The following is a 13,470-nucleotide window of genomic DNA, read 5'->3' as shown; positions in this document are numbered from 1 at the left end:
AAAAAAAAATATAAAAAAAAGAACCCAAAAAATTTTTTTACAAATCACACTGATCATAAAAAAAAATTAAAAGTTAAAAAAAGAAAGTTATGTTGAGTATGATAACTCTTGTTCATTACATTTCATTTCATAATTGCAACCGCATGTGTTGTATTCATTGTTGCAAAACTTGTTCTGTAAATAGTTCGTTTGCTATCGTGATCAAAACCATTGATCTGAAGCTCAATGCTGATGCTGTCCTGTAAATAGTTTTCTAATCAGCAATAAATATAACAATTTCTGATCAACCCATATCAATTGCATGCTTAAAATAACATACTGGTTAAAGCCCCGCCCATTTCAAGACAACCAGACTCACTTCTGGGTTAAATCCCGCCTACTTTCGGGTTAGGCCCCGTCCACTCCGAGTACAGATACGGATACAGATAATTCATATGGTTAACAGATACAGATAATGCTGTACTCGCTCATCCCTAGTGCTAACCACTACACGACTGTGCCGCCTATCCCACAAGTTATTGGTGTTAATCAATTTAATAGATAATGGTGTTGTTTTTTTAAGTCCTTACATTAGGGCTTACATAAATACTGATGAGAATTGAGAAATTCTCTCCTGATATAGTGGATAAGGAACAGGTTCAGGCACATCATCTGTCCTTCTACTTAAAAGAAACTATGTTCTTGTCCACACCTGTGTGTGATTATTGCAACATTAATTACAACTGACAATGGATGCCAAGCATGAAAAAAATAGCTTGAATACTGAGAAATGTGCCACGTGACTTCCAACTGAAAATGAAACTGAAAGATTATTCAGTGGTGTGCTCAGTGAAATGTGTGGGTGAGACAGAACGAGAGGGGTAGAGACTCTGGGGACTGACATGAAAGCAGCAGAATAAGAAAAATAACAAAGACAGAGAGAGGACGAGCGAGAGAAAGAGTGAGATCGTGTGTGTGTGAGAGAGAGAGACTGCTCAGTGCTAGAGGTAAGTCTCTCCATTTCTATCCTTTTGCTTCACTACACTGATTTTTCCTCCTGTAATAAATGTAATACACAATGTCACAGTTTTAATCCATTTAAAATCACATCACATTTCCACGCTGCTGTTGAGTATTTCTGATTTCACTGCAGTATATCTTAGTCATGCCATACTCCATTTATTCATTTTATCATCTCTAGCCGCTTCATCCTGTTCTACAGGGTCGCAGGCAAGCTGGAGCCTATCCCAGCTGACTACGGGCAAAAGGCGGGGTACACCCTGGACAAGTCGCCAGGTCATCACAGGGCTGACACATAGACACAGACAACCATTCACACTCACATTCACACCTACGGTCAATTTAGAGTCACCAGTTAACCTAACCTGCATGTCTTTGGACTGTGGGGGAAACCGGAGCACCCGGAGGAAACCCACGTGGACACGGGGAGAACATGCAAACTCTGCACAGAAAGGCCCTCGCCGGCCACGGGGCTCGAACCCAGACCTTCTTGCTGTGAGGCGACAGCGCTAACCACTACACCACCGTGCTGCCCCTACTCAATTTATTATGCATGGATATTCAATGACCTTACATTGTTCAAAATACAGTTTTGCCAAGATATTTCAAACTATGACCCATATATGATGAAATTCATGACATGTACTCTTGGTACTCATGGTACTCTTTGATCATGGCATTGTTAAAAAAAAATCTCCAGATATGATTCTTGCAAGAATTTAAAAAGATATCTTTGGATTCTTGCATGTTGATGCACTGTTATATAATGAGGAATGGGTCAGATGTCAGATTTACATGCTTGTTTTCATCAACATTTGTATGATGATTTATCTAAAACCTGTAACAGGAACTGCCTCACTTTAGCATATTTCATTTATTTACATTTATTAACTTCTCAGACGGGCGGCACGGTGGTATAGTGGTTAGCGCTGTCGCCTCACAGCAAGAAGGTCTGGGTTCGAGCCCCGTGGCCGGCGAGGGCCTTTCTGTGTGGAGTTTGCATGTTCTCCCCGTGTCCGCGTGGGTTTCCTCCGGGTGCTCCGGTTTCCCCCACAGTCCAAAGACATGCAGGTTAAGTTAACTGGTGACTCTAAATTGACCGTAGGTGTGAATGTGAGTGTGAATGGTTGTCTGTGTCTATGTGTCAGCCCTGTGATGACCTGGCGACTTGTCCAGGGTGTACCCCACTTTTCACCCGTAGGCAGCTGAGATAGGCTCCAGCTTGCCTGCGACCCTGTAGAACAGGATAAAGCGGCTACAGATAATGAGATGAGAACTTCTCAGACACTTTTTTCCTAAAATGATTGATCATTAGGCTATGGAACGGCTTGCTTTATGTGGTAAAAGCACTCGAGTACAGTGATATAGTTGGAGTTTGGGCATGTTAATGATTAACTGCTACACTATTAAATGAAAAAAAAAGATTTGTTGTTTTAACTTTAAAAAAAAAAGTTAGTAAGCAGGCTACCTTCGTTGAAACTCATAATATAGAAAGTTAGCACAATGAATTGAAATTTCAATGAAGTCAAAATTCTAAGGTTGCCTGGTTACTAACTTTTTTTTTAAGTTTAAACAACAAATCTTTTTTTTTAACAGTGTATAACGGTTTATAATGAGGTCTCATAAAGAGTGGTTACTCATTAATTCATTGTTATACAGATTGTGCTTGGTGTTTTTCTCTTCACCACTGAGCAAATATCCACTCAAAACACATGCAAGGTTCAAGAGAGCAGCAGAAATGTATAACCCCACATATTCAGTAGTGAATGTAATGAAATATGCAAATCATTGCTGATTTTTGTCCCTTCAAACTTTTTTGGCCATCTTTGCCCACTGTTACATGCCGTTTGGTGTACCTCTTTCTGATAGCATGAGAACTTATAACTTTAATTCCAGACATAAAAACAAATCTGAAACTAGATAGAGACTGTGACTAAAGTCGTAGTAATTTTCGCTAGCTGACCTTTGTCAATTGAAGGTCAAGGAAAAGTTGCACCCTGCTACCCTAAACAAAATAAAAAAAAAAAAATGATTGAAAATTGACAGACTTAAAAGTGATTGAAAAATATCTCAGTTTTCTTGGATCATTCCGGATCAGTGATCCGGATCAGCACCAAAAGTCATAGCAATGTAATTCAGCCCAGAGGTGTTTTTCATGTGAAATTTGTTGATGATTGATTGAAAACTGAGGGAGAAATAGTGTCCTAAAAATGTTAGGATAATAATAATAATAATAGATTTCTGAGGTCCTCAGAAATCTCCTTTGTTCGTGCCATGATACACTTCCACAAACATGTGTTGTGAAGATCAGACTTTGATAGATCCCTGTTCTTTAAATAAAACAGGGTGCCCACTCACACCTGATTGTCATTCCACTGATTGAAAACACCTGACTCGAATTTCACCTTCAAATTAACTGCTAATCCTAGAGGTTCACATACTTTTGCCACACACAGATATGTAATCTCATCTCATTATCTCTAGCCGCTTTATCCTTCTACAGGGTCGCAGGCAAGCTGGAGCCTATCCCAGCTGACTACGGGCGAAAGGCGGGGTACACCCTGGACAAGTCGCCAGGTCATCACAGGGCTGACACATAGACACAGACAACCATTCACACTCACATTCACACCTACGGTCAATTTAGAGTCACCAGTTAACCTAACCTGCATGTCTTTGGACTGTGGGGGAAACCAGAGCACCCGGAGAAAACCCACGCGGACACGGGGAGAACATGCAAACTCCACACAGAAAGGCCCTCGCCGGCCACGGGGCTCAAACCCGGACCTTCTTGCTGTGAGGCGACAGCGCTAACCACTACACCACCGTGCCGCCCCAGATATGTAATATTGGATCATTTTCCTCAATAAATAAATGACCAAGTATAATATTTTTGTCTTATTTGTTTAACTGGGTTCTCTTTATCTACTTTTAGGACTTGGATGAAACTTTGATGATGTTTTAGATCATATTTATGCAGAAATATAGAGAATTTAAAAGGGTTCACAAACTTTCAAGCACCACTGTACCTCCACCAAGCCACATATTATCAACATCAAAATCAAATCACTTGAACTGAGGATAATACTAAAGCTGGACACCGAATTTCATCCAAATCCGTTCATTACTGTTTGAGTTATCTCATTTCATTACCTCTAGCTGCTTTATCCTGTTCTACAGGGTCGCAGGCAAGCTGGAGCCTATCCCAGCTGACTACGGGCGAAAGGTGGGGTACACCCTGGACAAGTCGCCAGGTCATCACAGGGCTGACACATAGACACAGACAACCATTCACACTCACATTCACACCTACGGTCAATTTAGAGTCACCAGTTAACCTAACCTGCATGTCTTTGGACTGTGGGGGAAACCGGAGCACCCGGAGGAAACCCACGCGGACACGGGGAGAACATGCAAACTCCGCACAGAAAGGCCCTCACCGGCCACGGGGCTCGAACCCGGACCTTCTTGTTGTGAGGCGACAGCGCTAACCACTACACCACCGTGCCGCCCCTGTTTGAGTTATCTCATCTCATCTCATTATCTCTAGCCGCTTTATCCTTCTACAGGGTCGCAGGCGAGCTGGAGCCTATCCCAGCTAACTACGGGCGAAAGGCGGGGTACACCCTGGACAAGTCGCCAGGTCATCACAGGGCTGACACATAGACACAGACAACCATTCACACTCACATTCACACCTACGGTCAATTTAGAGTCACCAGTTAACCTAACCTGCATGTCTTTGGACTGTGGGGGAAACCGGAGCACCCGGAGGAAACCCACGCGGACACGGGGAGAACATGCAAACTCCACACAGAAAGGCCCTCGCCGGCCACGGGGCTCGAACCCGGACCTTCTTGTTGTGAGGCGACAGCGCTAACCACTACACCACCGTGCCGCCCCTGTTTGAGTTATGTTGGGGGGAAAAAAAAAATCCTGAATCTGGATTTGTATCCAAATCTAATCAATTGTTCCTTGGCCCATGGCTCACCTTTCTTCAAAGTTTCATCAAAATCCATTTAGTACTTTTTGACTTACATTGGGAACAGACAAAAACAAATGGATGTGAAATATAACCTCATCCAATAAAGCTGGCGGGGGTAATTAAATGAATCAAAAGAGCACAATCCCACTCTGCAATCATCTGTTTCTCGAAAAACTGTTCAACCCCCCCCATCTTCCTGCATTCATTTCTTTTTCCTACCTTGAGCTCTTAATATTTGTAAAACTACCGTTCCTTGTTTATTCATTCATCTTCAGGATGTATTTTATCCTGGGTTGATCAGGTGGATCCAGAGTCTATCCTGGAAACACTGGGCACAAGACAGGAAAAATAACATAGCTCATACCGGTCACTATTGCTGAGTGTGAGTTTGAGATCTGATCAATCCTGTGGGAGGAGTAGCAATTTTTATGAAATTGAATGTGACCCCTGTATAGCTGCATCCATAGCAGGTGGCGCCACCTGGTGAACAACTCTTGTTGGAATATATCGTTTGGGTCTTCTGGGTGAGTTTCAGTGAAAACATCCTAGCAGTTTACGAACAGTAGTGTTTGGTGTGACGAGTCACCCAAAATATTCAAACAGCCATAAAATCGTAAATATGACAGGTGGCACCACCATCTTGACAACTTTTATGCATGCCCACCTGGGGAACATTGGATGTGAGTTTGATTGAAAGCGGAGCAATCCTGTAGGAGTAGCGATTTTTGTAAATTGTGGACAGACGATGATGACGATGAGGGACGGATGACACATGATCGCATAAACGCATCCAGCCAGGCCTACAGCCGGATGAGCTAATAATAAACTATGGATCACAGGGCATCACACACACAATAACACACTCATTCACACTGAGGAGTGATTTAGCAGAGCCGAACGATCTACCAGCATATTTTTGAGAGGTGGAAGGAAACCAGAGAACCCAGATTATTCCTATATTTAAACAGGGAGAACATGAGAGAGCTCTTTTTTAAATTTTTTTATTTTTTTCAGCCTGGAAATTTCCACCCCCCTATTAACTTGGCCAGGAGAAAACAAAAAGACAAAAGACAAAAAAAGCATTGCATTACATAAGGAGGATTTCCAGTAACCCGCTTAATGTGTTATTTGAAACTGCATACTAAAAAACGAGTCATGGAAACCAGGGGCGCAGATACGTTTTTTGAACTGGGGGGGACAAAGCTGCCAGCAAACCAACCCCAACATGTGTTGTGCGAGGAATATACTCTGATGCCCTTAAAACTGCCTTCTGAGCACTGTATCTACAGGCTACCACCGAAAGAAAGAGGCTACCAGAAAGGCATCTCTACTCCGTACGATTTTACTTTCACTACGACATTACTTTGAACAGACTATCAAAAAATTGCAAGGTGATATGATAAAGTAAGGCACAGTTTACTTACAGTCGTTGTTTTTTGAAAAAAACGATGCAATCGTTTTCTGCCTTTTCGGTTTGGCACCCTTCATCATGCTGTGCTGGGGTCCTGAACTAGGAGCTGTCCCCGATATGCCCGTCAAACTTGTTGTGGGTAACCATAGCAACCAAGCTCGAGCTCACAACCTGTGCAGTCTGCGCAGCTCAACCAACCGAATATCAGTCTTTGTTTTATGCGAGTTGTTGCAACTATGTATGTACTGCTGTGCACCTCAATAAACCGAATGGTAATTAGTAGGGCTGCATGATTATCTTGATCAAAATTGTAATCATGATTATTAATCATGATTATTCTTGATGTTAGGGAAATCACTTAAATTTTATTTCACTATATTCAAACAAACAATATGAACAGCTTTCAGTGCAGAATGAAATTTAAAAGAGAAATTCTGATTTCCAAATGACAAATAAATGAAATTTATCCAAGAAATTACCAAAGGATGAAGGAACTGAAAACTCAATTGCAACAATTACATAGCATTATACTGAGTGAGGCCTACAAGTTTTTAGCTAGAAAGAGCAGCCTATCAACATGCTCTGGCTTTAAACATGAGCGAAGGCAGGTCACAACATTGCCTCCAGTGCTAAATAGTCTGTTGTTCTGACATAGTTAGCTTTTCTCTCTCACCTCAATCTGTTACCTACTCTCACACTATCACCCCTTGAAGAAGATACCGCTGCACTGAAGCTCTGCGCACTTGGCTTGCTTGCTTATTTAGGCGGAGTAATGAAACCTTACATGCGTCGGTTCGCCCCCTAATGGTTTGGCGGAGTACTGGTCAAAGTGCTTGATCAGATATGCAGCAGAGCTCGCATTTTAGATGGAAATAAATCGTGATTTTCATTTAATTTAATCGTGGCAGCCAAAATCGCGATTTTCGATTAAATTCGATTAATTGTGCAGCCCTAGTAATTAGTCTTGATTTTTCCGTGAGGTTTGCCTTATGCAAAGAAAGACGTTTTTTCCTCCCTATAATGCCATGTACACACGTAGCCGGGTATTTTTAAAACCGAACATTTTCCCCCCCTCCGTTTATAAAAATGTTTTATCCACACCACCTCGTCTTCGAAAAAAATCCCTTCCACACATAATCGAACATCTGCGTTTTCAATCACATTCATAAGCATTCCAAACCTGTAGATGGCTATTTCCTCAAATCCTACCCCCTAATCACATCGCCTGTGCTCTTGGAGCAGTAGTTGGGCTTCTAAAATTAAACATGTAAATAGCACCTGCACAATAATTAACGCTTTCAAGGCACTACTCCGATCCATTACTCTTTAGCTAGCCGCACACTACGCCGATTTTCAGCGTACCGAGCCAACTGAAGTCGCGAGTCAGGCGTAAAGACTAGTTTTCGATGGTACCGACTCATCTCACAGCCGATTCGAAAAACTAATCGGGAGCCAGACTGATCGGCGAGAGTCGCTAGCAATAGCCAATCATATCTTTCGCATATAACACGTGACATCATTAAACACAATTTCTAGCGCGAGAAATACGTGTTGGTAGCAGCTAATGCAGGTATATACTGTAATTCCATAGACTGAAGCTTTATCCATAGACACAGTGGGCTGGAAAGCCACTCTGCTCAAGTTGTGTGGCTGAACTCCAAATCGCTTTAACTCCCCTATATAAGTGCACTATTTAAGGTTGGGAATAATAGCTCATGCAGCCTAGATAGTGCGCTACATATTCCGTGTTGTGTCATTTGTAATTCAGCCTGTAGCATCTTCAAGTGGATTTAACAGTAACGATATCCAATAGCCAATCACAAAGCTATTAAGTTGTCACGTGTCGCTTCAATCGCGACTGCACTCGTCAACAGTCGGGGGATATGTGCGTGCCCTGTCGGGAGTCGGCTCTGAAATGGGTCGGTTCGGTACCGCGTGGATCGCCGTGGTGTGCGGCTAGCTTAAGTCCATGCTTAATCTGGCTTCTGCAGTAAACAAAGGTCGCACGTTTGACGTCAGGGCAGATTTGTTGTCATTTTTTTGGCGCAGATTGTGACGTTCTAAAACGCAAAACTCCGGTTATCTCTGTCTACACGAAAAGGCATACACGGAGTTTTCAAAAATCTTCACTTTGCCCGGAGTTTTTTTAAATATTCGTTTTTGATGTGTTTTCATGTGGATGACAGGCCAAAACGTAGAAAAATATCTTCGATTTAGCAGATACCCGGCTACGTGTGGACGGGGTCTAAGTGGGGGGGACCGAACGAGGTGAATTTAAATCTGGGTGGGATGAATCCCCCCCGTGCCCCCCTCTATCTGCGCCTGTGATGGAAACATGTCAATCCTCTCAGATGATCCGACAAAGCAATATTTTGTTGAAATTTAATATTTTTGCATTTAAGTCATGTGATATATGAAATAACCATGCCAACACCACGGTGGTGTAGTGATTAGTGCTGTTGCCTCACAGCAAGAAGGTCCGGGTTCGAGCCCCGTGGCCGACGAGGGCCTTTCTGTGCGGAGTTTGCATGTTGTCCGCGTGGGTTTCCTCCGGGTGCTCTGGTTTCCCCACAGTCCAAAGACATGCAGGTTAGGTTAACTGGTGACTCTAAATTGACCGTGAGTGTGAATGGTTGTCTGTGTCTATGTGTCAGCCCTGTGATGACCTGGCGACTTGTCCAGGGTGTACCCCGCCTTTCGCCCGTAGTCAGCTGGGATAGGCTCCAGCTTGACTGCAACCGTGCAGAACAGGATAAAGCGGCTAGAGATAATGAGATGAGATGAGGGAGACCATGCCAACACTTATCAGGTCTTGGAGATCCATCACCATATTTAATTGGCAAGAATGTCGTGAGAGGAGAAAACCAAGCTTTAATCACATAACATCATTCAGTGGAAACACAGACCATTCACAACTGTGTTTTGTTGACTGTGAAAAAAAAATCACTTCTATTTTGCAGAAAAATGCAAACAAGTCCCACCTATAGACAGGGTATGGATTATGGTCTCATTGTTGGTCAAAGTCCCTCTATGCCAGGACCTGATCTTCCCAGGCAATCTCCCATCCAAGTACTAACCAGACCCGTTGGGCGGCACCAATCTCCGTTTCCATAGACCTCTCATCTATTACATACCTATGGTTCAAGTAGGGGCCTGGTCCTCTGGTAACCATGGGAGTTTGACTCCCTACTAGCATCAGTCTTTGGTATGACCCAACTGCAAGTAGAACTTGTGATCTCCCAGTCAAGAGGTGGACACGCTAACCACCCCAGCGGCTGACTGGGGTCTTTCTGTGTGGAGTTTCTGTGCCTGTGTGGGTTTCCTTTGGGTTCTCTGGTTTCCTCCCACAGTCCAAAGACATGCAGATTAGTTCAATTGGCTTCTATAAATTGCCCGTATGTGTACCTGCCACCAGATGATGGTTTGGGTCCCTCGAGTGTGCTATAATCACCCAAGAGAATTCTGGGAAGCTAGTCGATGGCATCCTGGATTGCTGACTCTCAACTATGAGGATGGCAACAGACAGATTAGTTAGAAAAGAAGAAAAAAAACAACCAAAAACTAGTGCTAATGTTTTGATGAAGGCACATGTTCATGATATTTTAGTTGTACTGCATTTTGGATATGATATAAACTGTTGTCCTGCTTCATGCTTGTGTATGGAGGTGTTAGTTGAGTCAGCGAATTTTGATACTGAGCATGATACCGAGTTTACACATGCTGGTTAGGGCAGGTAACAGGCTGTGAATCTGTTGTTATAATGATAGCTTCACACAAAGCCTTGACTTATAGCAGACAATAGCATGACTGTACAGTACAAATAAACTCAGTTCGGAGGAATGAGGTTATGTTATTGTGTGTGAGGCAAACATTCGATTTTGTAAGAGAAACAGAAACCAGCTAAAGATTAGCAAGTCAAATTATCAGAGAACGTATGCAAATATTTTGCTATAGATATCACCTGGAAAACACCTTAAAATGACTTACACGCTCTTGAAACTGAAACAAAACTGAAATTAAGGACTAAATATAAACTTGTTGACAATAATCCTGTAATCGTAGAATAATGCTCTGCAAGCTGTTCATGCTGTTTATGGCAGTAATCAGGAGTATGACTGAAGATAAATACGTATCCTAGTACATGGACTTCTTTCAGGGCTAGAAGTTGTTTGTGTTGTATTCTGTGCAAAAAAAAAAAACACAACCCTATGTGTGACATATGAAACAGGCAAGCCTAAACGCTCAATTTAGGCACCAGGAATGTGGCAAAGTACTATTTATATATTCATTTGATGGGGCATGGTGCAAAAAGTGTGACGTCATCTCATTAAAATGGTGCAGAAATAAGCTTTACACTGCCGTTCACATTTCATCAGGAATGCACTATTGAGTAGCTGGTTCCAGGTGCAGTTTGTATCCAGCCTTATTAAATGTAATTGAAAAAAACATACCTGTAATTCACAGGCGGGCTTAACACACAGGTTTTATGTACAGTACAATAAAGAGATAAAAAAATAAAGGAGGGCAGATTGGACAGCCCTGGACTCAGACTCAGTGTGAACTAGAAGGCAGAAATGCATCATGTAGGTGATCAGTCCTGACACCACTGGCTGATCTGCTGTGATTCTTTTTTCTTTTTCTTTTTTTTTTAGTGGAAGTGTCAGAGAGAGGGATTTTCATTAGTGTGTAAACTTCCACTTTTAAACGTGGAATCGTTTACCCTCCAGCTTTAAATAGGGAATCGTTTACCCTCCACCTTTAACAGGGAATCGTTTAACCTCCACCTTTAAACAGGGAATCATTTACCCTCCACCTTTAAACAGGGAATCGTTTACCCTCCGCCTTTAAACACGGAATCGTTTACCTTCCGCCTTTAAACAGGGAATCGTTTACCCTCTGCCTTTAAACAGGGAATCGTTTACCCTCCACCTTTAAACAGGGAATCGTTTACCCTCCGCCTTTAAACAGGGAATCGTTTAACCTCCGCCTTTAAACACGGAATCGTTTACCCTCTGCCTTTAAACAGGGAATCGTTTACCCTCCACCTTTAAACAGGGAATCGTTTAACCTCCACCTTTAAACAGGGAATCGCTTACCCTCCACCTTTAAACAGGGAATCGTTTACCCTCCGCCTTTAAACAGGGAATCGTTTACCCTCCTCCTTTAAACAGGGAATCGTTTACCCTCCGCCTTTAAACACGGAATCGTTTACCCTCCGCCTTTAAACACGGAATCGTTTACCCTCCGCCTTTAAACACGGAATCGTTTACCCTCCGCCTTTAAACAGGGAATCGTTTACCCTCCACCTTTAAACAGGGAATCGTTTAACCTCCACCTTTAAACAGGGAATCGCTTACCCTCCGCCTTTAAACAGGGAATCGTTTAACCTCCACCTTTAAACAGGGAATCGTTTAACCTCCACCTTTAAACACGGAATCGTTTACCCTCCACCTTTAAACAGGGAATCGTTTACCCTCCACCTTTAAACAGGGAATCGTTTACCCTCCACCTTTAAACAGGGAATCGTTTACCCTCCACCTTTAAACAGGGAATCGTTTACCCTCCGCCTTTAAACAGGGAATCGTTTAACCTCCGCCTTTAAACACGGAATCGTTTACCCTCTGCCTTTAAACAGGGAATCGTTTACCCTCCACCTTTAAACAGGGAATCGTTTAACCTCCACCTTTAAACAGGGAATCGCTTACCCTCCACCTTTAAACAGGGAATCGTTTACCCTCCGCCTTTAAACAGGGAATCGTTTACCCTCCTCCTTTAAACAGGGAATCGTTTACCCTCCGCCTTTAAACACGGAATCGTTTACCCTCCGCCTTTAAACACGGAATCGTTTACCCTCCGCCTTTAAACACGGAATCGTTTACCCTCCGCCTTTAAACAGGGAATCGTTTACCCTCCGCCTTTAAACAGGGAATCGTTTACCCTCCACCTTTAAACAGGGAATCGTTTACCCTCCACCTTTAAACAGGGAATCGTTTACCCTCCACCTTTAAACAGGGAATCGTTTAACCTCCACCTTTAAACAGGGAATCGCTTACCCTCCGCCTTTAAACAGGGAATCGTTTAACCTCCACCTTTAAACAGGGAATCGTTTAACCTCCACCTTTAAACACGGAATCGTTTACCCTCCACCTTTAAACAGGGAATCGTTTACCCTCCACCTTTAAACAGGGAATCGTTTAACCTCCACCTTTAAACAGGGAATCGCTTACCCTCCACCTTTAAACAGGGAATCGTTTACCCTCCACCTTTAAACAGGGAATCGTTTACCCTCCACCTTTAAACAGGGAATCGTTTAACCTCCACCTTTAAACAGGGAATCGCTTACCCTCCACCTTTAAACAGGGAATCGTTTAACCTCCACCTTTAAACAGGGAATCGTTTAACCTCCGCCTTTAAACACGGAATCGTTTACCCTCCACCTTTAAACAGGGAATCGTTTACCCTCCACCTTTAAACAGGGAATCGTTTAACCTCCATCTTTAAACAGGGAATCGCTTACCCTCCACCTTTAAACAGGGAATCGTTTACCCTCCACCTTTAAACACGGAATCGTTTACCCTCCACCTTTAAACACGGACTCGTTTACCCTCCACCTTTAAACACGGAATCATTTACCCTCCACCTTTAAACAGGGAATCGTTTAACCTCCACCTTTAAACAGGGAATCGTTTACCCTCCACCTTTTTTTTTTGTAATTTTCTTTTTATTTAGCCATCAGGTCACATACAATAGAGGATATTATCCTTCCATTTCTCATTTCTTTCTTTCTTTACACAGTAGTTTCCTTTGCAAAAACTAAAATAGGTAAACAATTCAAACCCAAATAAAACCATTTCTAGCAGAGAAAACCCAAAAAATATCCATCCATAATCGTCACAACATTGTGTGCCTGGGCCATTTTTTGAACATTTTTATATACAATAAAAACAATTAGAACATAGGGGTAAGTTTCACTGTTTTCCTTAGAAAAGAATTAAAGAAAAAGAAACGTGACATGCATACATACATTACAGGAAGATGCCTCAAGCAAAATCTGATCTTAAACCCCCTTGTTCAA

The 13,470-nt window shown here is 42.6% G+C and overlaps 1 protein-coding gene across 1 annotated transcript in view; it reads left to right on the top strand.

Moving 5' to 3' along the window:
* Positions 1-801: 801 nt before the first annotated feature.
* The window catches only part of sting1 (stimulator of interferon response cGAMP interactor 1), a 64,252-nt gene continuing 51,583 nt past the window's right edge, over positions 802-13,470 (top strand). Inside the window, exon 1 of the mRNA XM_060915266.1 lies at positions 802-986. The gene's annotated coding sequence lies outside the window, so the exon portion shown is untranslated. The remainder of the gene's footprint in view (positions 987-13,470) is intronic.

Source organism: Neoarius graeffei, chromosome 2 (assembly GCF_027579695.1).
Source record: "Neoarius graeffei isolate fNeoGra1 chromosome 2, fNeoGra1.pri, whole genome shotgun sequence".
Lineage (NCBI taxonomy): Eukaryota > Metazoa > Chordata > Actinopteri > Siluriformes > Ariidae > Neoarius > Neoarius graeffei.
The sequence above is the reverse complement of the archived record's forward strand: the minus strand, read 5'-3'. Positions and strand labels throughout refer to the sequence as shown.